This window comes from Narcine bancroftii, chromosome 11 (genome assembly GCF_036971445.1).
Source record: "Narcine bancroftii isolate sNarBan1 chromosome 11, sNarBan1.hap1, whole genome shotgun sequence".
Classification (NCBI taxonomy): Eukaryota; Metazoa; Chordata; class Chondrichthyes; order Torpediniformes; family Narcinidae; genus Narcine; species Narcine bancroftii.
In genome coordinates this window covers 85,083,220-85,110,437 of record NC_091479.1, presented here as the reverse complement: position 1 = coordinate 85,110,437, position 27,218 = coordinate 85,083,220, and the positions used below count along the sequence as shown (strand labels likewise).

Genomic DNA, 27,218 nt, shown 5'->3' with positions numbered 1-27,218 from the left:
TATCAACGAACCATGCTTGAAGCTGGGTCGGAGCATTCACAAGAAAAGCCAGTTCAGTGCGACATTTACACTGGAGTGCATCAGCTCTGATGCTACCTACCTTGGAAAGTAAGTACCCCCACCCCCATACTGAGTTGGTCATGTTCACACAGGTAAGTAAAATGATAAAAAGGCAGCTATCTATCGGTTTTTAGGAACAGTGTGATTATCTGGTTGTTAGATTAAAGATCTCAAGGAAAGGGGATGTAATGTAGTGATCCTCCTGCCCAGCAGAGGGAGTCAAAGACTAGTTTGTGACAGCTTCAGTTGGATTCAAGAGGGAGGCCTCCACATGATCTTGTGGACTTTAGCTAATAAAGTATAGTTGTTTTAAAAGATAAGCAACATTTTTTTGGTGCAGTGTGATTATCTGGTTGAATCTTCAGAAGATAAGCAACATTTTTTTGGTGCAGTGAAGAAGGTCAAAATCATATGGTGTCACTGCAAGAACATTAAGATGTCGTGCATGACCTGACAACAAGACTTGGGAAATAAGCACAAGGAAGAATTATTCATTTTTTGTGGAATACAGGACAGGCTTGATACCACTTCCCATTGAGGTGAGTTTGCTTCATGCTGGGATCAATTTTATGACCCTGAAAAGCTTTATTTCAAATAAAGTGAAAATGTGTTTTTGTCCAAAATATTATGCAAGCCTTTTTCACTGAAACCTGAAACCTGATAGCTCAAGGGTCTTCAAAGTGGTCAATATCAATCCCTTTGTGTCAATCGGATTATCCAAGGGTTCAATAAATGCCAGGGGATTGATAATGGCAGGGGGCAGGTGTCAATAGAACTTTTACGGGGTAGATCAATGGAAAATAGCACCCATGTCACGAGAGGGCCTTGGTGGCGCATGTTGTATTTGGCTTTGACTAAGGTGAGAATGATCAGAAGGCTCAGCGTATAAGAAAGATGTATGTGTTATTTTTACCTTTGATAGCCCCCATCCTGTCCAACACTGCAACCCCCCAGCCCCCCCATCCAGTGCCACCACCACACACACATCCCACCACCCCCACACCAGTCCAGTCCAGTGCTCGGATCCCTTGCTTGGGTGTCAATGAGGGATCAAGTATTCCATGAAGGGGGTTGATGGTCTAAAAGTTTGGGGACCCCTATGATAGCTGAATTAGATGGCCATTTGGCAACAATATTCAATTAAGCAATTTACTTTCAAAATGCATTCACTATACAGCTTTCAAATTGCGCTCAATTATTCAGTTATCGACATTTTAAAATACAACCCTATTTTTAGGGTTTGAATGGCTTTGGAAGCTATCTATCGACAATGTTACATCATCTGTAAGGTGACACGTACACTGCTCCTTAGAACATTTAACTGCTATATTGTCCTCAGAACAGTCGACTGAGTTTGGAAATATATCAAATTACATATTTTATTTCATTGCTTTGATCTTTTGAACAGCACCACGGAGGATTGTGATGTTCTATTGTCTGAAGTCTGTAATCTGAAGTCTCACAACATCTGGTGAGGATTATCATTTCTGTTTCCAGAGAGTGTTACATCATGAAATCTTGCCAAAATCTATGTTGACAGAACAATAACCTCCTCAAAATTAAATTGGTAAACTTTAACATCAACACTTTGCCGTGTTTCATGGCCATAACTGGAGCCAAACAATTTTGCAGCCAATTAAGTACTTTTAAAATGTAGTCATTATTAGTGTGTGTGAAATGCAGAGGTAAATTAGCTCACAGTAAGCCTCCATTATCATAATAATAGCATTTAATTGATCCAAACATAAGTGAAAGCAACACCAAGTTCTAATTCATTGTGAATTATCCAACATGTGGGAGATATGTGGGCAACCACCTTTTTTATTACTGTTAAATGACTCTCTGTATAACTAAATGGTGTGGTTTCAAATACAATAGCATATTCACTCTCTGTACAATAGACACCCTGGTGACCTGACATTACCACATGTGCTTACATACTCAAGTCAAAAACAATCTTAAACACAAAAGTAACACCAGACTTTCCCAGATGACTTATTGGGTCAATGTTGATTATTCTTTCATCATAATAAATGATCTCTCTATTTACAAATTCACATATTTAATCAATTTTGCAGCTTTCCTGCTTGCTGGGAATGAAGCAGCTGAGGTTTTGCCATTGACATCTCGCTGTGATGTTTATTTTATTGTAATAAAGTAACGTGGGCTCTTTTAAAACAACTATACTTTATTAGCTAAAGTCCACAAGATCATGTGGAGGCCTCCCTCTTGAATCCAACTGAAGCTGTCACAAACTAGTCTTTGACTCCCTCTGCTGGGCAGGAGGATCACTACATTACATCCCCTTTCCTTGAGATCTTTAATCTAACAGCATGACACACTAATACAGTATTTATTTCAATTTAAAGTTCAACACAACATCAGAAGCACAAACTTTTTATGTGTGCAGTTCATTTTCTTTTCGAGATTCAGCCTGTCAAGTGCTTTGGTAATATGCTGGGATCTTCTTTACACTGGCACTTGTGTCGGTTCTGTTGGTCCACTACTGTCTCGCACTGGTGGTGATTCCTCTGTTGCTATGCAGACTGGATCTTCTGCATTTGTCTGTTCCTGCCGTGTCATTTGCGTTTTCATCTTTTGATTCGTTCCCAGTATTTGAAAATCCTCTGTTCTGACAGTGTGTGATCTTGGATTTACTTCCTCTAGAAGAGTAGCATTTTTGTCCCAAGTGTTGGAATTTCTGAAGTTGTAGTATGGCTGACATTCACCTCTAGGCCATCCTTCATTCAGATTCTGTAGAATTGTGTCCTTTTCTGTTTCAGTTGTGATCTTCTTGGATTTCATATCAGATATGGGAAGAAATTCAGTGATCAGATTCACATGGATATTCACATCTGTCTCTGTGGAACTCTCATTATGTGCTTCACTCTCGTTGTTCAGGATAATGCAATAGCTAATACAATAGGTTTCCTTGGTGAGTGCACCCTCTTGACTAGGCTTAAGTTTTCATATGCTTTATCACCCAGCAGTATTTCATGTCCATGTGGGGTGACTGTGCACCTTAGGTGGTGCGCTTTATCTTTAATTTTCACCTTGAGTTTACATGTACCTTTCGTGTCGATGATCTGCCTATTGTAGGCTTTGAGCTGTACAGAATTTGCATGGATGCATGGCTTTATCTTCATTGCCCTAATGTTGCACTCACAGATCAAATTGACCTTTGCCCGTGTCCAGCTTGAAAGGAGTATTTGTTCAATTTGTATGTAATGAGACCCTGTATGTAAAGTCCACGTGTCCTGCTCAACTCTATTTACACTTGGCTGTTGGTTTATAGTCTTTCTGCACTACTATGCCAATGAAAAGTACTTCACTGAAAGCAGTTACTTCTATAGTGTATTTTATAGTGTGCACACTTTCACTTCTCTTGTTTCCCTTTGAAAAAACATAGTGATTCTGCCCTTTTCATTTACTACAGAATTTTCCATAGGTGGGACAGTTTTTGGTCCATGTTGAGAACTACATCATTTATAAAATGAGTGTCCCTCTATCTTTTTGCTGTTTCCTATATTTTATTTTTTGTTTGTGTGTTGTGGACAAACATTGTGGCTCTGGCTATACCTTCATTTTCACTGGCTTTTGCACTATCACCAAACTTTTTTCGTGTGCTGCAAAGCGAAATCACTGGCATGGTGGATCTTCACAGCTCCAGCTAAGGTAATGTCCCTCGCAGCAACCGCTCTCTCACCTTCTTTTCAATAATCCCGAACACTATTTGATCATGGATCATTGAATCTTGCAGCAATCCAAAATTGCATACTCTTGATTTCAAGTCCATTAAAACCGTATCAAAGCTCTCTCTCAAAGCTGTGTGTGTGAGAGTGAAAGATGTACGTCTCAAATGTTTCATTATTCTTTGGCAAAGAGTGTTCATCAAACATCTCGATAACCTTTTTGAACTTGCCCTAGTCACAATTATTCGACTACGTCATTATCAAATAAAGGAGTCTTTGATCCGTGAAGCCCATTGAAGGGGGACACTTGAATATTACAGCCAACATATCAGAATTGTCGAAGATTACTGACCCAAAGTCATTAAGTCATGAAATACAGAGGAGTAATGTCAGAACTGTACAAACATGGTTTTAAACCTTCCCTGCTGTGTCCTGCGCATCTCAACTGATCAGAAGAAGATGCATGTTCCGTTGAAGAGGCTCGGAGTACATCATGCCCAGCAGGAACTTCTACGAGGATTAAAGATGATTGACTTTTATTATTCTTAATGTTTTCAACATTTATTACATAACATTTGTTGATCGAGGACTGGTTGGTTCTTTTTGCCTGAGTAATTTTTATCTTTTTATTTTGATTTTTTTCTGGGATAATAAACTTTATAGGTTGTATTCATGCATGTTTTTCTTTCTTCTCTTTATAAAATCCATTGCATTATTAAATTCTTATGAGAAGAATACTAAGAAATGCATATTCTTTTCTCTTTCAGTAGTATTAGTACAAATTTTACTTTAGTATTTTTCTTTATATTAAATTTCTTGAATTATTTAATCTTTAGGAGAAGAAATACATGAGAAACTTTTAAAAGAAATCATTGTATTGATTGTAGTCATAATAGAATTAATCATTGTTTGTGGTTCATGAATGTGTTCTCTCCCTTGATGCAAAGAAAGCATTCGATTGAGTTGAATGTACATATTTATTTATGATTTGAGAAAAATTCAATTTTGGAGCAGGTTTTATTTCTTGGATTAAATTATTGTATTCATGCCCTATGGATTCAATTCTCACTAATTTTCAACATCCACAACCTTTCTCTCTCCGATTGGGAACCCGTCAAGGATGTCCTCTCAGCCCATTACTTTTTCATTTGGTCTTGGAGCCATTAGCGATTGCATTTCGAGAGCATGGGGACTTTTCTAGGATTTATAGAAAGGAAATGGAACATAAAGATTCCCTTAATGCAGATAATCTTCTGCTCTATTTATTAAACCCTGACACTTCTTTACCCTCAACATTGTCAATATGTGCCCAATTTAGTAAATTTTCAGGGTATAGAAAAATCTACATAAAAGTTAACTTTTCCCTTTGAACACACCAATATCTCTGTACACCAATGACCCTTTAAAGATTGTGGGAAACACATTTAAATATCTCAGTATTACAGTTACAAAGAATTGTAAGTACCTTTCTAAAGAAAATTTTCTGACATTATTAAAACGTGAAACATTCTTTAACACAATATCTCTGGTCAGACATATTAATACTATTAAAATTAATATCTTACCTATATTTTTATACTTTTTTCAGTCTGTATGAATTTTCATTCCCAAATCATTTTTGGACTTACCTAATTCAATTATTTTGTCTTATACATGGAAAGGTAAGCACCCTCATCGAAACAAAATTCATCTTCAAAAACCTAAAAGGAACAGGGGCGTGGCTCTACCTAATTTCAGATTTTAATAGTGGGTGGTCAACATACTCAACTTTATGTTTTGGTTACATTTTCATAATTGAGTAGACTGTCCAGAATGGGTAGCAATGGAGTTGAACTCTATTAAAAAAATTCCCTTCCAGCACATTTTGGATCTCATTTCCCTTTTCTTTGAATAGAGTTTAGGTGCAGTTCAGAAAAGATTTTAGGCTTCATGGTTTTCTCTTTCAAGCCCTATGTTGACCAATCATCTTGTTCAACCTTCCTTGCAAGATCTTGCTTTTTTGTGAATGGTTTAGATTAGGAAAGGAATGTTTCAAAGCACTTTTCATTGATAACAATTTTGCATAATTTCAACTGCTTTTTGGAAAGTTCAATTTACCAAATACTCATTTTTTTCAGATATTTGTGAATCAGACATTTTCTTAAATCTTAGATACTGGATTTTCCTCGGGCCCCTGATGTGAACATTGTTGATGTGTTATTTAGGCTACAACATTCTCACATAGGTTTAATATCCATTATTTATGATAAGTTGGTGGGTTTAAGACATGCCTCTCTAGTTAAAATTAAAAATGCCTAGGAGCATGATTTAAGCCTCTCATTTACAACAAAGTCTGGGATATAATTTTTAAGATGGTTAATATCACACATCTTTATGTGCCCATCATTCTTTGTTACAATTTAAAATAGTACATAGTACACAACTAATGTTGTGCCCATATGTTTAAAGTTAAATTATTTCCTATCTATTCAGATGTAAATTCTTGTTGTGATAAATGTAAGAGAGAGGAGGCTTCTTTAATTCATATGTTCTGGTCATGTTCCTAGCCTTGAAAAATACTAGAGGGAAGTTTTCCAAGCTTTATCTTTAATTCTTAATGTAAATTTAGAGCCTAATCATTTAGTTGCTCTTTTTAGTACAAAAAAGGAAAGGATGATATTCTTTTAACTCCAATTAAATGTCATACTCTGCACCTTCTGCATCTCTTTTGCTAGATGTGTGATATTGTTTAGATGAAAGGATCTTGCCCCGCCCACTCATGCTCAATGGCCGAGGGACATCATGTCCTGTTTAAATTTGGAAAAGCTCCATTCAATTAATAATTCAAGTATAAGATTTTTTTCTTTTTAAATCTTTTAAATTTATTTGAGAGAGAGAAATATTACATGCACATATTGTTTAAATATGAATTAATTATGTAGCTTTTATATAATTCAATACAGAATATGAGTCACATATAAAATGTACCTTGTCTTACATGACTCTCAGGAAAAAAAGTGAAAACTCCTTATGAGAATCATGTTTCAAATACTGTGGGCACCATTCCTGAATTAGGGTTCTCAAGGCATAATATTATTTTCTAATTTTAATATTTGTCATTTTATTTCATGAACAAAGTACTTTTTTTTCATCATATACCTTGGGTTAGGGGATGGGGTTTAAAATCACGCTGTACGTGATAATAAAAAATGTTCTTAATGATGTAATTTTGTATTATGGCTGCGCTTTATGTGTTTTATAGTTTGGTGAGTTATCTAATTTGTCATTAATATTATGCATTCCATAAATGTCTTGTATATGCATGCTTATTTGTGAAATTAATACAAATATTGAAAAAGGACGTTAGGACAATTAAAAGGGGCCATGAGATGAGCTTGGTGAGTAGGATTAAATAGAATCTCATTTATACTTGTATTTAAAAACAAGAGGATGGGAAGGGGGAGGGTAGGACCACTCAAGGATAAAGGAGGGAATTTATGCTTGGAGTCAGAGGAAGTGGAGGAGGTATTAAATTAATACTTTGCATCGGTATTTCCTAAGAAGAAAATGAACGATAGTGATAGGGAGCATAATGTGGAGAACGGTAATGTGTTCTGGCATTTTGAGGTCAAGAGCGAGGTGCTGCGGAGTCTTTTTAAGAGCAGGAAAGTGGATAATACCCTGGGACCTGGTGGGATTTATCTGAGGTTATTGATGAAGGAAGTGGTAAGATTGCCAGGGCCTTGATGAAGATCTTTGCCTTCCCACGAGCAAAAGATCTGAGAGGAATGGAGAGTAATTAATGTTGTGCCTTTGTTCAAGAAGGGCAAAAGGGATAATCCAGGAAATTATTGGCTGGTGAGTCTCACAGCAGCAACAGGGAAGCTATTGGAAAGGATATATAGGGATTGGAAGGACACGTTCAGATTAGGGACTGTCAATGGAGCTTTGTGAGTGGCAGTTTAGATCTCATCAGTTTCATTAGATTTTGGAGAAGGTGACAAAGGTGGCTATTGAGGGTAAGGCAGTGCATGGGGTCTAGGTGGACTTGAGCAAGGCATTTGACAAGGGCCCTCATGGTAGTCTGATCCAGAAGGTACCAATGCATGGAATCCATAGTATTGATATGTAATTAGCTGGCCTCATAGAAAACAGAGGTAGAAGAGTATTATTCTGGTTGAAGGCCCATCATTTAGTGGTACTGCACAGATTTCAATGGAAGGACCCCTGTTGTTTGTGATACATGGAAATGACTTGGAATAAAAAGTAGGCAGGTGAATTAATAAATTTGCAGATTATATCCTGCACATATATTTTAATGGATTCCAAAGAGCTTATTCCAAAGAATAATCAATTTAATTGATTATGCAAAGTTAGAAATGCCGTTTTTCTTGCTTTTGTAACTTTTTGAATGAACAGCCCTTTTGAATTACCTGTTTTTCATTCAGTTTTAAGAGTGAACATTTGAAAAATAGGGAACAAATCTTGCATTTCTCAAGAACAACATGTGTGATCTACTATTTTATGATATTCTGCTCAGGGAATTTTAAAAAAAACTTGGTCAAGTGGAACATCCCGTCCTCAGGGGTCAAAACTAAATTTAGTGTTGCAGCAAGGATGTTGAAAATGAATAGACAGGCTGTTTTTATTGGATCACAGTTTAAATTTTTTTAAAAACGAGTCATCACACAGATTCCATCCAGTTTTGGAACAAAAAGGTGGTGGAGAAGCTGATGACGATGATTGCCCAGAGAATAACGCTGATCCCAGAGGAATCAAATCTGCAGACTTTGCTGCTGGATTTATGTATTTCATTGATTAGCAAGGACCTATTTTCCTCAAAAAAGATGTTGTTGTGGTAGTACAGATTCTATCCCCAATGTGTATATGTACAGATGGTAGTGTAGGATGACTGTGATTGGCTGAGAGGGTAGCCACACCTACTGGCAGGTCTTAAAGGAGTGCTCCTAGCCAGACCAGGTCATTCTGGACTGTGATATGCTCCAGTCTTTTAGTTAATAAAAGCCTTGGTTTGGATCAACAAGTCTTTGGTTCTTTCGACGCGTTCTACAATTTTATTAACTAAAAGGTTTTGAAGGGATGGAGCGTATGCTCCGGCTGAAATGCCTCGACATCGACCCACAGTCAGTAACAGCCTCAAATGACTCAAAGCACTGGGTGAGATGCTTCGAAACATACTTACAGCTCTCTGACCCTGCCTTGATAGAGGACAGCCATCGACTACTAATATTGATGACTATGGTGTCACCGAGAGTCTACCAGAGTGTCCAGGACGCGACCACTTACGCCGCAGCCATGAAGGTGCTGAAAGGGCTCTACGAGCGACCGGTGAACAGGGTCTATGCTCGGTACAAACTTGCTACAAGGAGGCAACAGCCCAGTGAGTCCTGTAGAGCTTATATTCAGGCTCTAAGGGCAATGGGCAGGGGCTGTGCCTGCACAGACAGAACTGCTGCAGAGACCGCAGACAATCTCATTCGGGATGCCTATGTGGCCAAGGTTCGATTGAATGAGGCGAAGCAGCGCCTGCTAAAGCACAGGGGAGAAAACCTAGAGGTCGTGATCTGGATCGCACAGACGATGGAGGATGCGGTCTTAAGTATGGACATGTACTCTCGGGGCTGCACCCCACATTCTGATATGAGTAGGATTGCCCTCCCTCTACCTTACTACTGCCGCTATGCTGCCCGATGCAACCCCAAAGTGTTATTTCTGTGGGAGGAACAAGCACAGCTGGTCCCAGTGCCCAGCGAGAAAAGCCAGGTGCCAGAAGTGCCTTAAAAATGGCCACTTTGCTGCAGTCGGTCGCTCCAAACTGGCCACCATCAAACACAGTGCCTCGTGTGAAGCCCAATTCCCACTCTCCATTTCAAACACTTCTTCCTCATAGCTCTCGTCCAATGAGAGCAAGGACTCCACAGCGCGACAGCGCCTGATGTCACGGGGCAGACGCCGAGCACTGAAGGTACAATGCACCCTCGCCGCAATGTCGTTCACCCTACCTCGCGAGCAACATCTGACAAGGCCCCAGCCTCGACCTCATTGGCCGCCGCCGCTGCCGACCAGGGACCTGCCACCACTGCCAACCAGGGACCTACCGCCTCTGCTGACCATGGACCCGCCACCGCTGCCACTGACCAGGGACCCGCCGCCACTGCCAACCGGGGACCTGCCGACGATACTGACTGGGGACTCGCCACCCGAGGCAGCTGACCAGGTACCTGCAGCTGCGTCTGATGCTACCGACCTGGTACCCACCGACATTGGTGACCGGGGACCCGACGCTGCCGACCTGGGACCCACCACCGCCGACTGCCCCAGCGCCGACAGCAAGCAGCAACCCCCAACACTTACCGTTGGCTGGTCGACATCCCCAGCAGGCTGCAGGCAGCAACACCAACTCCTTGACGCTGTCTATTCAGGCCCAACTGTTTACGTGACGTCATCACACACACGTTGAGTGATGTCATCACGCAGGTCTCCACTGTCCCCACTACAAATCTCTGCATCAATAACCCTTGACCAGGACTTCCCCCAGCCCCTCACAAAAGCAATGGAACTGATTAAAGTGCATGGACACTATACCAATTGTATATTTGACTCGGGGTCAACTGACAGTTTTATCCCCCAAGACCTGGCCCACTGTTGTGGATTGGCTATTCTCCCCACTGCACAGAGAATTTCATTGGCGATCAGATCGCACTCGACTGGGGTAAAGGGGTATTGCATGGCAACCCTGAAAGTCCAGGGCATCACGTTCACAGACTTCAAAGTATTAGTCCTTCCCCAATTGTGCACCCCTGCACTGCTAGGACTGGATTTTCAGTGCCAGTTTCCATCCGTTTCCCTGCACTTTGGGGGGCCTCACGCTCCACTCTCTGTCTGTAACCACTCCACCCCAGAAGCCTCCTGCCAGCGGCAGCCCGAGCCACCCACCCCCATGCGCCGGGGCCTCACCTGTAGTCTCTCCACCCTCCGAGTTGCTCCACCAGCACTTTTCGCAAACCTCAACCCTGGCTGGAAGCCTATGGCTGACAAAAGCCGGCAATATAGTTATGAACACAGGAAATTTATCATGAGCGAGGTGCGCAGACTGCTGGACGAGGGCATTATTGAACCTAACTTGAGTTCATGGAGGGCCCAGGTGGTGGTTGTTAAAAACAGGGAGAAGCCGCGGATGGTGGTTGACTACAGCCAGACAATCAACTGCTTCACACTTCAGGATACGTACCCCCTTCCACAGATCACGGATGTGGTGAATCAGATTGCCCAATACCGTGTATTTTCCACCATTGACTTATGTTCGGCCTATCGTCAGCTCCCAATCCGCCGAGAAGACCGACCTTTCACGACCTTCGAAGTGAATGGGCGGCTGTATCAATTTCTCAGGGTACCCTTTGTTTTCACAAATGGTGTCGCAGTCTTCCAGCGGGAAATGTACCGGATGGTGGACCAGAACAGGCTGACTGTTACTTTCCCGTATCTGGACAATGTCACCATCTGTGGCCATGACACGAAGGATCATGATGCCAACCTTGAGAAATGTTTTTCAGACTGCAACTCGACTGGACTTGACCTACAATTTCGACAAGTGTGTCTTCAGGACCACTCGACTCGCAATTCTGGGTTGTGTGGTGGAGAACGGGGTGGTCATGCCGGACCCTGACCGCAAGTGTCCCCTCATGGACTTGCCCCACCCCCCACACACCCAGAAGGCTCTCAGACGCTGCCTGGGCTTTTTCTCTTACTATGCCCAATGGGTTCCACACTATGCCGACAAGGCATGGCCACTCATCAAAACCACCTCCTTCCCCCTGTCAACCGAAGCCAGAGCGGCCTTCGACCGCATCAAATCAGACATCACTGCTGCAATGCTGCACGCCATCGACCAGTCCATCCCGTTCCAAGTCGGGAGCGATGCGTCCGACTTTGCACTGGCAACCACTTTGAACCAGGCCGGCCGGCCGGTTGCCTTCTTCTCCAGAACCCTCCAGCGTCCTGTGAGACGACATTCCTCTGTCGAGAAGGAGGCCCAGGCCATAGTCGAAGCAATACGTCATTGGAGACACTACCTCACTGGCAGGCACTTTACGCTGCTGACCGACCAACGCGCGGTCTCCTTCTTGTTTAGCAATACCCAGCGAGGTAAGATCAAGAATGACAAAATCGCCAGGTGGAGAATCGAGCTCTCCACCGTTGATTATGACATGCTGTATTGGCCTGGTAAAATCAATGACCCACCAGAAGCACACTCCAGGGGGACTTGGGCCAACATACAACTGGTTAGGCTGCAGAGACTTCATGAGGAGCTCTGTCATCCAGGGCACTTTGTCAAAGCTCGCAACCTGCCCTACATAGTCGAGGAGATTCGCTCCATGACCCGAGCCTGCCCGGTGTGCGCTGATTGCAAGCCCCACTTCTTCCATCCGGAGAACGCCCACGTCATCAAAGCCACCTGCTCCTTTGAGCATCTCTGTAGACCTCAAGGGGCCCTACCGTCGACCAACCGTAACACCTACATCCTTACGGCCATCGATGAGTACTCCCGCTTCCCGTTCGCCGTACCCTGCTCGGACATGACTGCCTCCTCAGTAATAGAGGCCCTGCACAGCATCTTCGCCATCTTTGGGTACCCCAGTTACAACCACAGTGACAGGGGGTCCTCGTTTATGAGCGTAGAGCTGCGGCAGTACCTTCTGGAGCATGGTATTGCTTCAAGCAGGACCACCAGCTATAACCCACGCGAAAATGGGCAAGTCGAAAGAGAGAATGCCACCGTCTGGAAAGCGGTTACGCTTGCCCTCCGGTCCAAAGGTCTCCCCACCTCTCGCTGGCAGGATGTGCTCACTAGTGCCCTACACTCCATCCGCTCCCTCCTATGCACCGCGACCAATGCCACCCCACATGAGAGGATGTTCTCTTTCCTGAGGAAATCCGAGTCGGGAACGGTTCCCGGTCCAGTCATCTTATGACGCCACATCTGGTACTCAAAGAACGACCCCTTGGTTGACTGAGTGACTCTGCTCCATGCGAACCCGCATTATGCCTATGTTGAATACCCGGACGGACGGGTGGACGCAGTCTCGGTAAGGGACCTAGCACAATCTGGATCAGGCGCAGCAGTGCCTTTAACCCAACCTCCCCCTATTCCTTCTCCCCCAGGTCATGTGCTTGAATAGAGGGACCAGCACCACCCCACCAGCTCAGGCCAGACTGTCGACAACGCCGTTGGGGTAATGAGCGAAGCAGTGGCCGCACCCTATGAGCCTGCCGGCGACACGACTCTGGCGACCCCAATTCCAGCACCACGGCGGTCATGCCGGATGGTCAGGCCCCCTGATCGATACAGCCCCTGACCTCCATCCACCCGATGTCAGTTCTGAAAGAATGGGTTAATGTGATAGTACAGATTCTATCACCAATGTGTATATGTACAGATGTATAGATGGTAGTGTAGGATGACTGTGATTGGCTGAGAGTGTAGCCACACCTACTGGCAGGATTGCTCCTAGCCAGACCAGGTCATTCTGGACTGGTCAACCTACTTGTGATATGCTCCAGTCTTTTAGTTAATAAAAGCCTTGGTTTCGATCAACAAGTCTTTGGTTCTTTTGATGCGCTCTACAGTTGTTTTCTTTTCACTATATACCATCATGTTTTAACCTCTTCCACTGGCGTCCAAGAGGTTTCATTTGCTCATAGCCTCATCAATTTTGATCCATTAAAATGAGTGGAACTGCATATCATGAGGTGAATGTAATGAGCAGGTGATATTTTAGCATCTGTTTGGTAATTTGGAAACTTTGCCTTAAAAGCCCTCCATTGTATTTTTTAAAATCATATTTGTTTATCAGGCTCATAAACCTCCTCTTACTACATTAATCATAAATTACTCCGGCCCCACATAAAGTCCTCCCTGCACTACTGAAACTGTATTTAATAAAAATAGACAGATAATAAATAAATTATCTAGCTATATTTTATATTTATTATTCTTTTCCTCACTGAGATCACAGCTTGTTGAGATCTCTTTATTTGTTTACATGTGTACATTGAGTCCATTTTTAGTCACACTGCCAATAAGTGGTAATTCTGGCTCACCCGCAAGATAAAGAATCTCAGGGTTGTATGTGATATCATGTCTGTACTCTGACAATAAATCTGAATCTAGGATAATATAATGTGTTCTATTGGAATTGTTTCTTTTACAAAGTACCTCTTTGGTTGCAGCAATTAAGAATTTTGGTGGATATTTACATTGTACTTGTGTATGTCAATAAACATTCTCATTTTCAAATTCTTATTCCTTGGATTCTAATTCCCTCACCTACTTTCTTCTTTTGATGAATGACCCCAAACCATTTCTAGTTTTTTCTGAAATCCCCTCTGCGGATTTCATCACCTCCCCCTTTAAAAGCATGCGTAACCATCCGTCTTTTACCTTGCATTTTAATATGTGGTCGTTGTCTCCACTTTCCAAGGTTCAAGTCAGTTTGATTTTCATAAATTTACAAGTTAAATACACCTTGCTCACCCTGGAAGGTGGGAACATCTATAACGATCTGAATGATTTCGCAAATCTTTGAATGGTCTGGTGGCAGGGTATCGAGCCATGTCGGTAGATTGCACTGGGCGAATCCTCACTCCTCTGACCCCTCTTTTCCCATCTATCCCAGAAGATTTATTTCTATCCTCTTCACATTGCCTTTCTTCATTCCATCTGATCCTCAATGCATCCACCTTTCTTCTTTACCAACCAGTTAATGCTGGCAGTGTTTTGTTTCCTGACCTACCCCCTCATCTAGTCATCATTTACCCCTCCCCCAATTTGCACCTTCATTCATTTTTGGCTTTCTTCTCAACATTCTTTTTCTCTGTCCATCCCTGCACATCCCTCTGTTTTACTTCCCAAACATGCACAGACAATTACCATGAATGTCCTTCAGGATGAGGCTGCATGAGGTGGAAAAGCACGTGGTGCTGTATCACAGGTACATAATCAGGTCATTATAATTTGAATGAGATCTTTACATGTGGGAGAGTTACATAAATATTATCAAGCCGACTGGTGGTCTGCATAGCAGAATGAAGCCAATCCATGAGCAGAGGGGACTTCTTTTACCTTTGGCTAGGGGAGTGATTCAAATGCCCTGTGAGTAGGAAAGGGAAGCTTCTTTGTACTGGCATTTCTTCATTTCAACAAATCTAGAATAACGCTGAAAAGCTGGAAAAGACAAAATTGTAAACATGTAAGCTTCTGTCAGAGCAAATCAATTGAAGTACAGGTATCAGCTCTTGTCCCCTTTTCCTGTATTCACACAGTTCAGCATTTAACCATTTGGACTCCGTGTCCCGGCTTTCTGGGATTCCCAACAAATATATATACTCCATGTCCCAGTTTTGTTGGACAATCAACAAACATATATTTTCCATGTCCCAGTTTTCAGGAACTGCCAACAAGCACATACATTCCACATCCTGGTTTTCCAGAACTGGTTTTATACCCAACCACCAGCTGGTTCTTATTGGCATTCATAATGTAAAGGTTAACCCATGGACACAGTCCAGAGTATATATTATGAAAGGTTAAAAATGGCCAGAATCCAAAGTGTTAAACCAGTGAATCTCAGCCATAAAGAAGCATATTGTGTTAGGATGAGATTTAGAATTATTCTCATTATAAATTGCCTGATGTGTGTAAAAGTGCAGTAATGATGTGCTGGATGTGGAGGCAGGTGGGGTGAAAGATAAAAACCAAGAGAACTCCATCATTGTCATGGATGGTGCAGGGTGAGGTGGGGGGGGGGGGTGGATAAGAGCAGAAGTGTGGAAAATGGGGGGGGAGATGCGGATGAGGATTTTATCGACTGCTTTGGTGGGGGAGGCCTCATCCTGAAGGAGCAAGATGTTTCAATTACCTAGGGCAGGAAGCCTCATCTCCAGAACAGATGTGGTGGAGATGGAGAAACTGAGGCAGGGTGAGAGGAGGTATAATCCAACTAGCTGTGGAAGTTGATGTTAACGATGTGCTCGATGTGGATAAGTTTCCAATGATTTGCATAAAACCCTCTCCAACAAAAAAAAACTGAAAAATGCACAGCAATTTTTGTTTTAAATGGCACAATTAGCTAAAAACTGCAAACATAAACTACCCAAGTTGCACAGTGGTAAACCATAAGTTGAGTGACAATAAATTGCAAACTACAGAGCAATAAACCACAAAGTTTACAGCACTAAAGCTGCAAGCCTTCCAGAAAAAAAAATCAACATACTCAATGGCAATAAACTACGATCTGCTGGGGGAAAAAAATCAGAACATTAATGGCAATAAACAACATATTTTGTAATAAATAAATCAGACTGCACGGCAATAAACCAAATGCTGCTCTGCAAAATATAACACTGTCATCTGCAATGAACTTCAAGCTGCACAAAAATGAATGAACCCGGTACTAAGCAAAACTGTATCTCAAGATGCACAGCAATAAATGAAAGCTACCATTGAGATAACACAAACGAGACACCAATAAATTAAAATGAAAGCTCCCATGCACCAGAACCTAAACAACAACAGACCACAAGCTGCAAAACAGTAAGCAATTAAATGGACACTGACAATTAAAAAATATTCCACAGTATTAACAACTATTTACATATTAATTGTCACCAGCTACAGAGTGATAAACCACCAGCTGTATAGCAACAAACCACCAGCCAGACAGTAATAAATGATCAGCTCTCGAGAAATAAATCATAAACTGCACATAATACACCAGCAGCTGCACAGTAACATACCACAGGCCACACTGCAATAAAACAACAGCTGTCGAGTCAAACCAGAGGTGTACAATCCAGTGATCACTGGGGGAGCAAATTTAAATTTCAGGGAGTCTCTATTTCAGAGGACCTTTCCTGGACCCAACACATTGTGAATGTCATTATCAGCACCTCTACTTCCTCAGGAGTTTGTGGAGGTTTGGTATGACATCGGAAACCTTGGCGAACTTTTATAGATGTGTGCTGGAAAGTGTGCTAACCAGCTGCATCATGGTCGGGTGGGGGGGACACCAATAACCCTCAGCGGAAAAGTTAGTGGACACAGCCCAGCACTTCACAGGCAAAACTCTCCCCACTATCAAGAATATGAAACGCTGCGGTCACAGGGGAGCAGCAATCATCAAGGATCCACACCACTCAGGAGACACTCTGTTCTCGCTGCTGCCATCGGAAGAGGTAAAGGTACCACAAGACTCACACCACCAGGTTCAGGAACAGCTGTTCCCCTTCCACCACCAGTCTCCTCAACAACAAACTCAATCAGAGACTCGCTTAAGGGCTCTTACTTTGCACATTATTATGACCAAATTTTTTTTCTTCTGTATTGAAAGGTCAGTTTGTTTATATTTATTTATTCTCTCTTTTGTTTACATATCTTTTCTTGAGTACCATTTTTTGCACTACTGATAAGTAGAAATTCTACCTGGCCCATCGGAAAAAGAATCTCTGGGTTGTATGTGATATCATGTATGTATCCTCTAACCATGAATCTGAACTTTGAATGAATCCGCACCCTGCATGGTAATAAATTAGCACCTAAGCAATAATTAATAACCAGATACACATATAAACTATTATCTGTACAGTAATAAATTACCACTTTCAGTAATACATCATCAGCCCTCTAGTAATAGACCATTGGCTGCACAGTTATAAATGACCAGCCACACAGTAATAAACCATTATCTTCTACAGCAATAAACCATGAACCAAGCAGTAAAAAAATCTCAATCTGTAAAGTGTAAACTTCCAGCCATCTGTTAATACCTCACCAACTACACAAGAATATATCACTCATACAGTAATAAACCATCATTTATTCTGTAATAAATCACCAGCCACACTGGAATAAACCGCCAGCCAGAGAGTAGTCATCCAGCAGTGCACAGTTATAAACTAGCAGCCAGTTTATATTATGGTCCTCAGCTGGAGCTGAACGGATGTGTAATCCTGCCCTCAGGAGACCTGAGCCCTGGGTAACTCTGTCAGATATTCTGCTTCAGGCTACTCCTGCAAATACTCTGCCCTCCACAGTCCATGTAATGCCAATATCTGAGCTTAGTGTTCTGGGTGATGGATGAATGATATGTCCTTATCACTCTCTTGCTGTTGAACAATTAGGCCGAGCTAGCTTGGAGTTCTTAATTTAGTAGAGGAAGTAAAGATGAGTGAAAGAGGAAGGCTTCAACTATATCCAAAGTTGTAAATAACAAAACATGGTGGAATTGAGGAAATGATGATTTAAAGAAAATATTGGATAAGAGCAACTGGAAGGTGTAAAACACAAAAGTCTGCAGACCCCATGATTGAAGTAAAACCACCACACTGAAGAAACTCAGCAGGTCAAAGAGTGTACTTTATAGAGCAAAGATAAAGATTCATAACCAACGTTTCAGGCTTGAGCCCTTCATCAAGGTATAAGCAAAATGTAGACAGGCACCCGAATAAAATGCTGGGGTTGAGGGGCAGGGGGAGGAGCACAGGCCTACAGGTAGGAGGCAATGGATGGATAAGGGAGGGAGGGCACAGCAGCAGAAAGGGGAGGGGGGATGGCTATGAATGGAGAGGGAAGGGGATGGAGAGCTGGAGGAAAGAAGACTACCTCCCTCTACGGGAAGAGGGAGTGGGCTAACAGTAACCGGAGAAGCTCATGTCAATGCCATCCAGTTGGGGAGTGCCCTGACAGAATATTAGGCATTGGTCCTGAAGTGCCAGTTGATGAAGGAGACAAAGACGATGCGGTCAAACAATAATCATGGCTTTTATTAGCAGAAACTCATGGTACAATAATGAAAGACAATAGATGCACATACAGTTATATCCAAGGGGAGCGTCCTTAACAGTAAAGATAATGCACAACCAATGTTAGTACAGCAAGGCCCACCAGAGGGGAGACAGGCAGTTGGCAGACATTCACCACAGCTCCTCTAATTTGCGGCGGCCTTTGTTAGACAGTACAAGGGGCCATAGACAGACATGTCAACATGGGAATGGGATGCAGAATTGAAATGGGGGGCTCTTGGGAGACCCCTGTCATTGATGCGGCAGAGCAAAGGTGTTCAGGTAAGCGATCTCCCAGTCTGCGACCAATCTCTCTGATGTTGAGAAGGCCTCAACAGGAGCACCGGATGCAGTAGATGACTCCCACAGATTCACAAGTCAGTGTTGCTTCACTTGGAAGGAATATTTGGGGCGAAGATATAGATAAAAAATCCAATGTTTCGGGCTTGAGCCCTTCATCAAAGTGATCTCTGCACCACTGCTGACCAGTGTTCAAATATTTGCCAGCACCTAGGCTACTAGGACCCAGACTGTCCTCTCCTGTCTACTGCTGGCACCAGTAATGATCTGCCATTTCCCCTAACAAGACAGGGAAGAACATGAGCAAGTGTGGAGAAAATGTCTGTGTAATCATCTTGTCATTCTGAAAACTGGAAGTGTGAGCAAGCGGTGAAATACGAATCAGAATTAGAATTTATCGTCAGGAACATGCGTCACGGAATTCATTGCCTTGCAGTAGCGTAACAGATGCAAAATTGTGATAAATAATATTTTAAAATATAAATAAATTAAAGCGAAAATAAGAGAGAAGGTGAGGTAGTGTCTGTGGTTCATTGGACATTCAGAAATCTGGTGGCAGAGGGGAAGTAGCTGATTTTGTATCCTTGGGTGTTTGTCTTCAGGCTCCTGTACCTCCATCCTGATGGCAGCAGTGAGCAGAGGGTATGGCTTGAGTGGTGAGGGTCCTTTCCTGAGACACTACCTCTTGTAGATATTTTGAATGGTGTGAAGGCTAATGCCCATGATGGCACTAGCCAAATTCACAACTTTGTTGGTGTAGTGGTTAGCACAACCCCTTTACTGCGCCCAGTGATCGGGACCGGAGCAGGGTTAGAATCCTGAGCTGTTTATAAGGAGTTTGTACATTCTCCCCATGTTTGCGTGAGTTTTCTCTGGGGGCTATGGTTTCCTCCCACTGTTGAAAATGTACTGGGGGAGTTGGTTAATGTGGTATAAATTGGATGGCATGGACTCGAAATGGCCTGTTACTGTGCTGTATATCTAATTTTTTTTTAAATAAATTTTAAATAAAACTCCCTGTAGCTTCTTCCTGTCCTGTGTATTGGCACATCTATCCCAGACAGTGAGGCAACCAATCAGAATGTTCTTGACGGTACACCTGTGGAAATTTTCAAGAGTCCTTGCTAACATATCAAATCTCAAACTCCTAATCAAGTATCACTGCTGGCGAGCCTTCTTCATGATGCATGGCTATGAGCTTGGAGTGGTGTGCGGTGGGACAATGTGCGTGTCTTCACTGAGGTTGCTGTGAGAAAAGATTTTTTAAATGTTTACAATATTTTCATTGCAATTACTTTTCCCTCTATCTAAAATGAATTAAAAAGAAAAAATATATATTTTGAGCCAGCAATTTATCTAATCTGATACGCAATCAATATGATAAGCAATGTCTGTTAAATTTTTAAGTATTTTCTCTATTTCAAATTATAAAAAATGGATGGGTTAATGAACACCATTTTATTCAAATTTCTGGAAAGTCTCAGGTTCCTTTCCAGCCACTCTCTAGTCTTCTTTGCCGATGGATGTATTCTTTGGCTTGGCTTCGCGGACGAAGATTTATGGAGGGGGTAAAAGTCCACGTCAGCTGCAGGCTCGTTTGTGGCTGACAAGTCCGATGCGGGACAGGCATTATTAGACTACATAATCTGACCAGGTATGTCTAAAATAACCATTCCTGCACCAATAACACTTGACAGTAGAGCAGGAGGCTATTTGGCCATTCTTTCCATTGTTCTCCCTGACAGATAGGTAAATGGGTGAGGGTGAGCTCTTGTCGTTTTATGCCAAACACACTTCTTCACAACAATGCCATGTGGTCTTTCATTTCCATCTTAGGGAATAAGATGGGGCCAACTGAAATTAAACACCTTGCAAGAACTGACACTAATGAGTGACTGTGAAAACACATCAGAGAGACTGGGCACAGACTGGGAGATCACTTTGTTGAGCACCTTGGCTCTGTCCGCCACAATAGTGTGGATCTCCCAGTGGCCACCCATTTCAATTCCCCATCTCATTCCATTCTGACATCTCTGTCCATGATTTCATGCACTGCCAGACTGAGACCACCTCCAAATTGGAGAAACAACATCTTCCACCTGGGCACCCTCTGACTGGCTGGCATTAACTTCGACTTCCTTTAAACCATCCCTCCCCCATTCTTCTTCTCCCCTGTAACCTTTCCCCCAGCTCTTTCTCTCCCTCTTCCCTTTCCCCCTGTCTCCTTTCACAGAGCTAAAATCAATTCTCACTTTCCTTTCATCATTTGGCTGTTGGACTGGAATCCTCCACTGCCAGTCATCAGTTTTTAATTCAGATCCCTTCCTGTTTTTGCTTAAACCTTGAAGAAGGGCTCAGGCCTGAAACATCAGTAATATATCTTTACCTCCTCTGGACACTGGAACCAGTTGAGTTCCTCCAGCATTTCTGTGTGTTTTTATTACAATCACAGTGTCTGCAGGCTTCCGTGTTTCACTTCAACCATGTTTCTGTGCATAATTATATGTATATATATATATACTCCAGAACAATTACTGGGAAATGCAAATTAAAATGAAATCTCTGTAGAATGGAAGATGTGGCCGAAAATATGTGTGCTAGTGAAAAGGTAACAGGTGCTAAGCAAATGCATTTGCAGTGAGACAGGTAGACATTGTATATGGGTTATGTGATGCAAAATTGCTCATTTTTATTTCCAAATATTGTGTGCAGCTTATTTGCTTGAAATAGTAATGCTAATGAGAATTTCCAAATCAAATACTTGCCTTCTATATTTTTAAGTTGCAGCAGGAGAGGAGCTGGTGAGAACGGGCTGGGGGGGGGGGGGGGTGGGGTGGGGGGGGTGTCAGTGATTGGGTAGAAACCAAGGTTGTTCGGGTGACATAAATGCTGCCTGAGAGAGGGTGACGTAATTCATGTCAAAAGAAGATTGTAAATAATGGGAATAAACTGGACAGGGTCTTTGAATATTTTTAAGACACAGGTAAAAAGATGTGATAAACAATGCAGGTGCAGGGTTGTAGAGATTAGTCCCTCAGCACGAACTCCTGTGGCCTGAAGTGTACCCATCGACATCATTCCCCTTTGTGCTGAAATACCACAATGTTTTGGGCAGACCAAAGGGCGAATTCCACTGTGTGGATGATCTTCCAGCAGTTCTGGATGTCTGACTCTGCGCACGCCCCCGAGAGCATCCCATAAATGAGAGAATTCTCTGTCACGCTGCTGCTGGGAATGAACCGTGACCCTTGCCTTGAGCGAATCTGCATTCTGCAAAGCGGTGGGCGACTGTCTCCATTCCACCACAGTCACTTCGGGGACAATGTTGAAGTTGTGTTTTTGGACTTTCAAAAGGCCTTCGACAAGGTGCCACACCTATGGCTGCTAAACAAGATGAGAGGCAATGGAATTACAGGAAGGATACTAGCATGGGTAGAACATTGGCTGGTCAGCAGAAAACAGAGGGTAGGAATAAAGGGATCCTATTCTGGTTGGCTATTGGTGACCAGTGGTCAGTGTTGAGGCCACTTCTTTTTCCATTATATATAATGGCTTTGTGTCTAACTTTGCAGATGATTCCAAAATAGGTGGTAGGGGAGGTGTGCTGAGGACTTGGCTAGTTTAGGAAAATGGGCAGAGGTGACAGATGAAATACACTGACGGAAAGAGTACGGCCGTGCACTTTGGTCGAAGAAATAGACGGGAAGACCATTATTTAGAATGGGAGAAAATTCAAAATTCCCAGGTGTCAAGGGACTTTGGAGTCCTTGTGCAGAATACCCTAAAGGATGACCTCCAGGTTGAGTCAGTGGAGAAGATGGCAAATGCAATGTTGGCATTCATTTCTAAAGGGACAGCATACAAGAGCAAGGATGTAATGTTGAGACTCTATAGGTGAGACCTATTGAGTTTTGGGTACCATATTTGTGAAAAGATGTGCTGGCATTGGAGAGGGTTCAGAGAAGATTTCCTTGAATGATACCAGGAACGAAAGGGTTAGCATATGAGGAACGACTGTTAGTTCTTGGACTGGACTCATTGAAGTACTGAAGGATAAGGGAGGAATGTCATGGAGGCATTTTGAATGCTGAAAGGCCTGTACAGAGTAGATGTGGCAAGGATGTTTCCCATGGTCGGTGATTCTGAGACTAGAGGGCATAATTTCAGTATAAAAGGGCATCAATTTAAAACAGAGATGCATAAAAATTTATTTTGTCAGAGGATTGTGAGTCTGTGGAACTTGTTGCCACAGGCATTGTGGAAGCGAGGCTGTTGGGTGCATTTGAGACAGAGATTGACAGGTATTTGATTAGTCAGGGCATCAAGGGTTTGGGGGAGAAACCTGGGGAGTGGGGCTGAGTGGGTCAGTTCATGATTACAATGGCAGAGCAGACTTGATGGGTCAGTGTGCCTATTCAACTCTGATATCTTGGGATCTTGTAGGTGATATACCTACCAGTTGTACGGGAAGGATTTGACTGGAAGGACTCCTTTCACTTCCAGCCAGACCATGTCCTGGTGCTTGTTCGTGAACACTGGCAATGAGGTATTCTGCCAGATGACCTGAATAGTCTGCTCAGGGAACTATCCCACCATGTCCATCAAGACTTTGTCTCTCAATGCCTGCAGGACATTCTGTGCTGATTTCGGACTCAGAACAAGGGGACATCTTCCTCTGGGAGTGGGGTCTCTTCAAGCAAAGCTGGAGGTGTCACTGGGGGCAGATTTGGCTGTGGTCCTGCTCCACCTTCTTCTGGCTGGCTTGTTTTCTCCTTCTCTCAGAGCTGGGGGGAGGGGGCCTCTGAACTGCTCGTGGACTCCTGGAGCAGGCAGTCACTGGGTTCTGGACATTCCATGGGGTTGGGCTTACTCATAATCTGTTCTTTCCCCTCTGTCTTGGCACTTCCTCTGCATTTGCCTAGCAGTTGAGCGGGCTTCATTCTCGGATGACGGGAGGTTGCTTGGCTACTGTTCGTGCCTGACCCTTTTCCTCCTACTGCTTGTAATGTCATTTGCTGGTTTCTTCCATGGGGCCTTTTGGGTTTTCTTTCCTTTCTTCACTGTCTGCTATTTTTCCTCCTATTCTTCGTATTAAAAACAATTTCTCTTACATTCCGCTTTAACATTAGACCTGCCATATTTGGAGATACCATCTTCGTACGATCACACTTGGGTTTATAAGCAATTCAAGTTTCAAGATTCCTTTATTGCCATGTAATAATAAAGAAAATGTAATATTACATGAAATTTCCTTCAGGGTCGCCATTAGTATTGCCTGGTGCCCATTACAGTATGAGAGGAAGAGTAGCAAAAAGAGTCTGTGTCTGTCTGTGGATTCGCCACAGCCTCTGCAGCCATACAGACACTTGTTTGATCCATTGGCAACCAGAGCTCCAGGTCCAAAGCTCCAACACATTCAGGAAACCTTTAGTGCCTGAGGCCCTTCTTGCCCTCATGATTCCCGGTTCTGCGAGTCCCCCGACCACAAATTGCTGACCACCTGCTGCCTGTGTGGGGCCTTCCTCTGCTGAGCCCCTCACTGGTCTGCCATTCTGTAGGGTTGTCTCCTATGTTTCTCCTTCTCAGTGGCATGTGTTCTCTCAGTTCCTTGGGCCTTCTGTTGCTCCCTTGGAGTCTGCAACGCCTCATGGCTGCTGCCAAGCATCTTGGGCACAGACACCTCGGTTGTAGGATTTAAATTTTTTAAAAAACCACTATAGGCTCCTTTAACAGGTCACTTAAAGTCCGTACGGAGCCATTGGCATTAAAACTGGGTGGTTGGACCCTGTAGAGCAGTGGTTTCTCCGATCCCCACTCTCCCTGGTCAACACCAGCGGAAGAGCTGCTATTGCAGCAGTGCTGCCATTTCTTTTCTAATGAGACCTCATTTACCAGAATAGTCCAGAAAATGATGAGCCTCCAAACAGTGCAACCTTGGTATCTAATGACCATGGCTCAGAACAGCTGATTTTTAAATGTGAATTTGAAAGTAAAACATTTCAACAACTTTGTCAGCAGACTTGTATAAATCACAAATCCCCTTTGTTTTTTGCTTTGCTCCCAGTCAGAATGTAATTAATAAACCTCCGTCAGGCCACCGGGCAGAAACAGAATAAAGCAGGAAAATATATCAGGAATCCCTTGTCATACAATTTTGAAATGACAAGATGTTTGGATCAAGCACCTAGAAGTAGGCCTTTGTTTACAAAGGTGGGCTGACAGATAGAGGACGTAGGTGTGAGATAATTGGCAGAAGAACTAGTGGAGATGAAAACATTTAATTTTTATGTAAGATGTAGCTGGCTGCAACAAGCTAAGGCCCTGCAGAGCCTATAGCACAGGAGAAGATATAGGTGTATGCAGGTTAGCTCTGTTCCCAGAAAGAATAACATGAACCCAGTTGAGTGTAGTTAACACTGAGCTTTATTGGGCTCACAGCCCTGCTGAGGGGCGTGGCCAAAACCCTCTCAGCACTGATTAGTGTGTTTTTGTGATCCGCTTTCCCTGAGAGGCCCATTAAGCTCTTTTGGTTCTGGCCAATTGGAGGGCAGCGCTGCAGGCCTCGTGCAGCCCGCTGGATCGTCGTGTTCATCCTTCATTTTGTGAGACCCCGTGGGGGAGCTGCGGAGGGCTGCCACCAAGAAATCATTATGACCTAGAATATGCCTGCTAATGGAGGCAGATTCAATAATAACATTAAAAAAATCTTGATACGTGTTAGAGGGAAACATTATGCATGTTTTGTTGAACTAGCAGGAGTGAGGAACCATTTGAATAGCTTCTTTCAAAGGACAAGCAGACGCAAAGGTACAATGAGCGAGGCCTCGAATACTGTGCGATTCTCTCAGCCCAGGATAACTATTGTTACTAGAAGAATATAGGTGGATGTTCATTTAATTCTGAGAGAGAATCAAAATCAGCAATGTTGACCCAACTAAACAAAGACCATCATTTGGTAAATCAAGGTCATACGTGAACAAGTTGGTAAGTAATGCCTGATCCACACAAGAATGTACCCCAAAGGGGGTGGTCCAGGGAAGGAGGAAATTCGTGGATCTATCTTTCCTTCTGTGCTCAGAAAGATGGGAGTGATATAAATTCTCCCATCTCAGGAAGGCAGAAGTGATGGGATGAAGTCTAAACAATTCACTCGGAATTCAAATACTGGAAATACATTCTTAACAGCAAACAACTTTGATTTAAATTGCACTTACCTTTAGTTTGTAAGATATTTTTTTTTGGTAATCATTATCAAACCTAAACTGAAAGGAACAAAAGGACAAGAGGGTACAACTTCAGGAATGAAGGCCGTCCATTTAAAACAGAGACGCGGAAGAATTTCTTTTTCCAGAGAGTGCAAACCTCTGGAATTTTCTGACATTGGTGACTGTGGTCACTGGGTGTATTTAAGGCAGAGATTGATAGTCAGGGTATTAAAGGTTATGGGAAGAAGAAGGCAGGGGAGTGGAGCGGAGTGGGAGAATAGATCAGCTCATGATGGAACGGTGGAGTGGACTTGATGGGTCAAATGGCCTATCTCTGCTCCTATTTCTTATGGAAATAGCACTGTCTAATATTACCTCTTCAGCTGTTACCCATTAATTAGCACAGATTTTTAAATCTGGTTTTTAACTACATTCAGTGAAAAGGCAGATGAGTTACCCATTCATTTATAATAGTTTAAGCATAACACAGATGTGGTCATTGAAGCTATTCTTATAATAATGACCAGGAATCTTTACGGTACAAACATCTACAGACTGACTGCTTTTGAAAATGTAGCATTATTATTATGCAATATTAGTGCATTTCCTATTTAAGGATATTTTGCGTGTATTTTAGACCATCTGCTGTTCTGAACGTTTTTGCTGTGGTAATAAAGGATTTTAACTGCTTGTTCCTCATTGTGTAGCAGGGCTTCAGTCCAACTTGGTGCAAGACTGTCTGGTCTCAATTTACAATGGCAATGAGGATGAATAAATTGCGAGTGGGGTTGTTTTGTATACGTGTGAGAGCTCCTCTGAATTTTGCTGTTGAATTTAAAGCCAGTGCACGCAATTTCTTGCAATGCTAAATCTTTACCAGGGTCAGGTTCCCGTTAATTGTGTAGCTGCTAAGGAGAATCGATTCTAGCATTTAATTCAATAAATTGGTCTGTGCAAGCTAATTAATGTTGGAAACATTGAATGGTAATAATCAATAAATGCAAATCCCAAACTATTATGATGGCATCAGCCAAGCACAACCTCATGTTATTTGATAAATATTCCCAAGTCAAGAATGAATAAAATAAATGATCAATATTCCAAAGTGAGAGCTTCTCCATCT

The 27,218-nt window shown here is 42.7% G+C and overlaps 1 long non-coding RNA gene across 1 annotated transcript; it reads left to right on the top strand.

The window, feature by feature from the left end:
- Nucleotides 1-405: 405 nt before the first annotated feature.
- Nucleotides 406-4,426, top strand: LOC138746066 (uncharacterized). Its single transcript, XR_011346684.1, has 3 exons — nucleotides 406-599; nucleotides 1,469-1,531; nucleotides 3,988-4,426. It is a non-coding gene; the product is annotated as an uncharacterized lncRNA (long non-coding RNA).
- The last annotated feature ends 22,792 nt before the right edge of the window (nucleotides 4,427-27,218 follow it).